This window comes from Pinus tabuliformis, chromosome 9 (genome assembly GCF_031772625.1).
Source record: "Pinus tabuliformis cultivar Carrire ecotype Pingquan chromosome 9, CPIR1, whole genome shotgun sequence".
In the NCBI taxonomy this organism is placed as follows: domain Eukaryota; kingdom Viridiplantae; phylum Streptophyta; class Pinopsida; order Pinales; family Pinaceae; genus Pinus; species Pinus tabuliformis.
This window is the reverse complement of record NC_142307.1, coordinates 977,608,844-977,616,792: the sequence shown is the minus strand read 5'-3', so window position 1 is coordinate 977,616,792 and position 7,949 is coordinate 977,608,844.

The following is a 7,949-nucleotide window of genomic DNA, read 5'->3' as shown; positions in this document are numbered from 1 at the left end:
AATTGGATGAGACATTCACATGGGAAGGCATCAATTCACCATTGCAATGTCACCAAAAATTTGTGGGAAGGCATTAATTCACCATTACAATGTCAACAAAATTTATGAGAACATCGAGCCCTCCTTTTCGTTTCCTTATTGTTGAAGGCATTATATCGCTTTAGCCTATACTTCAATACCACACACTGTACAACTTAATGTGATTTATAATCCTCCGCCACTCATTTATAACATTATGTACAACTTAACGTGATTTATAATCCACCCGGTTGCGGGTGCTCCCTCCAGATAACCATGTCAAACCTCACTGATCCGACAGCTGGCTTCTTTGCTGGCATAAGGGCGTACCGCATGGTACAGGAGGTAGTTGAAATTTATAGGTTCAAGGTGATTGCAATAACTGTGGAGATGTCTCGAAACTGGTTCGATTTCACCTCGCGCATGGCAAACATGAAGGCGCATGGGTTTTGGGTACTGATACCAGCTCATGGCATTAATGCTACATTGTTCTTTAATACCAAGCCGCTCCTGTCTTGCAGCATTACGATGTGTGTCTGGAGTGGAAGAATTCAGGAGGTTTCCAGAGCTCCCTCCTCTCCGTGTCACTGTATTTCCTTCTGCTTTCATCAGTTCTCGGTGCCTGCTATCAAAATGCGCAGGCGCGGCATTCCTCGGAGGGGCAGCAACTATGGTAATCGGGGAGGTCGAGCTCATCCTGTACCCCCGACTGTCAATCCCATTTCTTCAATCCCGCCATCTCCTCCGTCGCTGGAACCTGTGGGAGCTCGTCTGAACAGCTCGTTTCAGTCTTCCAGCTTTTCTTTCCAGAGCGAGGTCAACAGGCCTATTATTACTGTCAATTTCACTGTTTCGGTGGTAGAAGAGGAAGGTAATTCCTCCAGTTCTGCTCCCTCGGAGAACGACCCCTCTCAAGATGACAGTATCCTGCTTGGGGATCTGTCAGGGCGTGTGTATCGTGCGGGTCAACAGCAAGAAGACCCTCCGGCTCCTGTTCAAACTCTGCCTCCGAATCTAGTTAAAGAAAGCGCCATGGTTCAGGAACAGAGGCCGAATTCACCTCCAACTCAGATAGATGTTCCACCTGTTGGTCCTTCGCATAGGTACTCTGGAGTCCTACATCTGGTCACTCATCCCAACGGCGAGCCAGTGATAGATGAAGACGGGTATGTTACCTGGGTAGCATCGCCCAGCCCGGAAAGGAAGGAAATGCCAACATCCCCGAATCATGACGGTCCAGCACAGTAATCTCTGGCCGGGTGGCCATCCTGCTCTTTTGTTTTGTTTTTTTGCTATTAAGGTCATGGATAGCAAGTCCAAAGTTAAGTACTGGCATACCCTGTTAGCTGTTTTGGTCTATATCAGAGACTTTTTGGTCCTTTTGGTAATGGTTGTCAATGTAGGTCCAGAATTTCATAAGTTTGCTGCATCTAGTCTGCAGGACCTTAATGTAATTGTGACTGAAATGCTATATTGTAAAATCCATGACTTTCTTGCTGAGGACTGGCTGAGGCCTCCTCCCGAAATGTAACCTCTATGTACATATTTTTACTTTCTTAATAGATTTAGCTTTTACCGAGAAAAAAAAAAAAAAAAAAACGTGATTTATAATCCTCCCCCACTCGTTTGCAACGTTAGGCCCCTCTCGTGGTTGTTAACAATCTGCTTTTGTTATTATCATCAATGTTGCCAATGCGGCATATTTTAATAGCGTAATTTAGCTAGTAGATTTTTGTGTTTTTGTTGAAAGTTAAATATAGATTTGTTTTAGAATAATAAATTTATGTAAATTTTCAAATTTTGGTGTCATTTATATAAAAAAAATTAAGATATTAAATTAATTTATATATTTTAAATCATAAAAAATCATAATAATTAACTTATTAAAATATACTTATTCTTATTACAAAATTTACTTCCTAAAGATTTAGGAAGGTCAATGCAATAGATTGTGATCAACGTGATAGGTTATTATCAATGTGGAATATCTCCTTAAGGGGAATTTTTTTTCTTTAAATTATTATACACTATTTCGCAGAAGATTAAATGACATATGGAACATTACTAATAAGTGTGATAAACTTATTTATAAAACATTAAACTAAATAAAAAATTTATTTATATAAGACAGATAAAAACAATTTATAAAATACTTTATTTATATAAGACAGATAAAAACAATTTATAAAATATTATATAGCTCGAAGTTTTATTAAGTTGAGAGGTTTATTCTACAATCCAGTGTAATGTGTAAGGGTGTTCATCCTTCATGAAAATTAATCCAATATAATGTGTAAGGGTGTTTGTCTTTCATCAAAGTTAAAATTTTGTTCATATTAGCCTAAATAATTATTTTTTTTAAATCCAAAAAAAAATTAAATAACTATACAAAACATAACATTTAAATAATGTTGGATGTTACATCCGTATTTAAGATGGATCTATAATAAAAAATTAAATAACTATACAAAACACAACTATTCATTAAAATTAATCCAGTGTAATGTGTAAGGGTGTCCGTCCTTCATCAAAGTTGAAATTTTGTTCATATTAGCCAAAATAATTTTTTTAAAAAATCTAATAATAAAAAGAATTAAATAACTATACAAAACATAACATTTAAATAATGTTGGATGTTACATCCATATTTGAGATGGATCTATGTTGGTTTATTTTAAAGTGAGCTTTAAAATCCAAAGTGCCAATAATCTTCAAAAAAAATCATTAAGATATTTTTGGAAGTTTTGAATAGATGAAATTAATAAACGTATTTATAAAACATTAGACCTACTAAAAACTTTATTATTCCCTGCTACACAAGGGTAATAACATGTTCAAAAAATATTGATGTTGACATTACTTTAAATTTACCAAAAATTAAGTGATTTTATCTAATGTTTACTTTTGATTTTTTTTAAATATATTTATTTCAATTTTGATTGGTTCAATTCTTATTTTACAATGATTACATTGTACCAAAAAATCTATAATTTGTTGTACCATAAAATCTTTTATTGTACCAATATAATTAATAAAGCACTTGTGTCACTTCATTCTATATATCAATTCTACAATTAATTTCTATATTTGCAATTAACAATCAACGAGAATGAAGAAGAGAAATATATTAATAATTGCTTGTGATAAGAACATTATAAAATGATATTTATAGGTGCGCATTAATGCAAGTAACGAATGATGACATAATAAATTAAAACATGTGATAGAGAGAATAGGGCATCTCATTACACTTCATGGAAAAGAATAACAAGAACAACCATAAGTATGCGCTTAAATGTCTCACGCGATTGTTTCAATTTTTCTCAAAAAACTAAATTTGTTACCTAAACAACAAGAACATGTAGTTACAAATCTTACATGCTTATCGCTTCTCCTTTTTAATGGAATTTTAATTGTAATTTAATTATTTAAATAGGGATTAGTAACTATTGTATTAATTTTTAATAAATTTATTATTAAATAATTATATTTTAAAAATAACTATAATTATTATTATTCAATGCCATAAAAAATATTGGTATTGACATTAATTTTAAATTTACCAAAAATTAAGTGATTTTATCTAATGTTTACCTTTGAATTTTTTAATTTTTTTTTAATAAATAAATTTATTTCAATTTTGATTGGTTCACCTCTGAATGTACAATGATTATATTGTACCACAAAATCTCTAATTTGTTGTACCATAAAATCTTTTGTTATACCAATGTAATTAATAAAAAACAATAATTATAGCACAACCCACAATAAAAGCACTGACGTCACTTCATTCTATATACCAAGTCTACAATTAATTTAATAAAAATGTCACGTCATTTTATATACGATATCAACACAAACTCAAACCATAATGAAAATTGACAAATCAAATCATACTGAGAATATCGGGAAGTGCGTGATTTGTTTATTGATATTAATTGGAGCACCTGCTGTATATTTGGCAAAAGTAAAAAAAATAAAAAATTGAATGTATTTGTAAAGCAACTACTCTCCATCATTTCGCATAAAGTCAAAGATAATTTTAGAGAGTTACAATTTTTTTCGCCCAAACTTTGAGAGTGACGACCACAAAGAATACCGATTATGCAAGTGTGAAGAGAGGCATATGAATGGATGATGATCACAACCATGTAGGAGAGCACTAAAGTTTAAAAGCTTTGAAATTTATTTAACAAATAAAAAAGAGGCGCGATGAATTCTATTTTAGCAGACAACCCTATGCACTTGTGAATTTGTTTTCAAAATACCAAAAAAGTATTTACAAATTGGTTTGAATGACTCGCATTGACCAATTTATTAAGAAAATGAAATAATATGTGCTAAAATTTAGAAGTATTTGTTAATACATTTATTTTTGTATTTATGATAAAGTATATAAAATATTTATTTGAGAAATTATTTATGTAAATAAATTTATGTTACCTCACAATGCAATATCATATGGTGCTTTTCTTAGTTTGGTATCTTGTTTTCATAAAAATAGATATTTCATATTATTATAACATGAAATAGTTTAAATTTAAATATGACATTTCTAATTAATTTGCAAAGTGAATTTCTAATTAATATGTAAATTGAAGAGTCTTTGAATTTTTAGATAATATAAAGATTATTAAAATAATTTATTTATAATGTTGCCTGATTTAATATATTTATTATAATTTTTAATCTAAAATAATTAAATAAATTAAATTAAAGTATTAAGTGTATTATATTTTTCAATCCACATTATTATTGTTTTGATTTGTTAAGGTGAGAGCAATTAGAAGTATTTAAACAACTCACAAAAGTTATTTTGATTTTTTCTTATGTTTTAAATTTCCATCTATTTTTTTTTAAGCTTTGTGTTATTATGAATTTTTAAACAATTTTAATAACAAAATTATTAATATTTTAATTATATTTATCCTTATTTAAACTAAACAATAGTCACTTCTAATGATACAAATTTAATATCGTATATAAAGCTTAAATTTGTATCATTAGTAGTGACTATTGTTTAGTTTAAATAAGAATAACTAGCATTTGCATCTTATGTTGCAAAGGAAACGTCGTAAGGCATAGAGTGGGGAAGAATAACATAGAGTGGGGAAGAATAGGGACATGTGAATGGACATTGTTGAAAGCAATGGTGGATGATGACGAGTTACAATTGCAATAGTTAGTTATGTGTATTCTGAAAATGGATATTTTGTAAATAATAATAGTTTGTGGAAGAATAGTGACATGTGAATGGACATTGTTGAAAGAAAGGGTGGATGATAATGAGTTACAATTGAAAGTATTAGTTATGTGTATTTTGAATATGGATATTTTGTAAATAATAGTAGTGTGTAGAAAAATAGCAACATGTGAATGGACATTGTTGAAAGATAGGGTGGATCATAATGAGTTATACTTGAAATAATTAGTTATGTCTATTCGAATATGGCCTTTTTGTAAATAATAGTAATGTCATGTAGAGGTTATCCATTATCCATTTAGCTATTTTTGTTTATGTGGACATGTTTTTGTACATTATTTTAAAGTAAAGCTACAAAATAGATATATCAATAAAGCTACTCAGCAGCTTAGCAACTTTTTTAGCACGAAAAACAAGCTATATGGTTGTATTATATTCATCCAGCAGATATGTACAACAATGTTGATATGGAAACCATCTGATATGAAAAACGTAATGTGGCTGAAACCACATGGAGAGAAAGGATATATGTAGCCCTATCAGATCTGTTACATAAAGGTCTTAAGGAAATATATTGCATAATGCACATATGTTCATATAGAATTCGGAAAATCAGTCCTTGAGCCAAGATTATATATGGAAAAAAGACAAAAATATTAGTCAAATGTTGGGGAAACAAAAAATCATACCAGATTTGACTTCACAAAGTAGAGAAATATGTACCTGGCATGGAAAAGTCTTGGATCTGGTGGGAGGTGTTGTCCACTGTAATCTGCATCCTCCATATACCCTGTGGCGATGATAGCCCCTGTTTTGATAAAGCATCTACTCTCCGGTTTTTATCCCTGACAATATGGGAGATTGTGTAGTCTTTCCTGTAGCGCCACAAAGCCTCAAGCCTATTCAACCGGCCAGAGATGTATATTTTTTATGATATGTTTAGACAGTACATGGTCGATGATGACTTTCGAGTCTCCAAAAATATGAAGGTTTTTGAGGCCAAGGAAGTCAGAGATAGAAAGGAGACCAGCCAGGGCCATAATTTCTACTTTGTTGTTAGTTCCAGGTCCTCCATTCCAATGTATGTCAAAAGCTTGTCCTTCTTTTGGGATTATGTAAACTCCACAGGCGCATGTGTCATGCTGAGCAGCGCCGTAAAAAAAAACACAAGGATATCCATAGGCATCGTTGGGCTGTTGATTCCTTCCTTGTCTGACTTTGGGATGTCGTGGCCGAGCTAGCGCTTCATATAAACAAAGGATAGATTTGAAAACTTTATAAAACGGTTCCCTTTTGGAATCGAAAATCATTCGATTTTGTCATTTCCATATGGCCCAGATTGTTAACAAAGAAATGGGCCTCCACTTGCAGTACATGTTGCTCCGTGCTTTGGAAGCCTCAAAGATAGAAGGAGCATTGACGATGGCGAAACCAAAGTGAGCAGTTAAGTTCTGCCAAATCAACTGGGATTGAGGACATTGTAGGAAAATATGCAAATTATTCTCAGAATTTGATCTACAAAGGGGGCATATGGCAGGCCCACACCATTTGCGCTTCTGGAGATTCTCCCAAGTGAGATTCATGTCATGAAAAACCAGCCAAGCAAAAATAATGATTTTTAAAGGGCATCCAAATTTCCAAAACGCTGGGGGAAAAATATTATCACATGTATCAGATTCTGATAATAAAATTTGGAGATATATATGCTTTGCATATACAGCCGATGCACCACCGAGACCTTTCCAAACAAGGCAATCCCTATCTGACGAGCGATACAATCCACGCGATTGCAATGAAATAGTGATAGCATTCCATTGGGATTCCAGAGCACCGGGTAATTGCATTTTTGTAGCAGTTTTCCATATTGGAATAGCACCATCCCATTTTTTTATTGCACTAGCCCAAAAGAAATATCCCATGCTGTGAAAATTTCTCAAAAGTTGAGAGGAGATATGGATCTTTTCTCCCGCACCTACGAATTCATCAATCCAATGATAATATTGGATCCGGATTGGAATTTCCAAATCAAATTTTTTCTAAAGAACGGCTCCAATCTTTTAAAACCTCTCCATATATATGAGCCATTGTTGGAACCAGTGGAGCGCTGTCTATACCAATATGTCATGTCTTGCTCATCCATGTACTTAGCTCTAATGGTTTTGCTCCAGTTGGATTCATCCGTAATCGCTTTCCACATTGATTTACATAGAAGGGCTCTTCTAAAGGAGTGTAAATCCAATATGCCCCAACCTCCCATATTTTTTGGCCGTGTCAACTTCGAAAGCTTGTTGAGGTGATATTTTGTCTTCTACTTATGTCCTCCCCATATGAAATTAGCTATCATTCTGTTTAAACTGTTAATAGTAGTTGAAGGGATATAGAAAAGGTGTGCCCAATAAACCATGATTTGTACCAGCAGGGATTGTGTGAGAATGGCGCGACCTTCAATTGATAAGCACCTGTATTCCCATGTAGATATTTTCTTATAGAACCGATCTGGAATAAACGACCAGTTGGCAAATCTGTAACCCACAGGTTTCAAATTGAATCCCAGATGTTTGAAGCCCTTCAGGATACGAAATTCTTTAATGTTGAAAAGATCTGTTAGAAATGTGATTATATCTCCATTTACATCAGCGACATAGAATGAAGATTTTAAATTATCGATATACATGCCGGTGGCTTTTTGAAATCTCCCAAGATTTCATAGATACATATCCATGTTGAT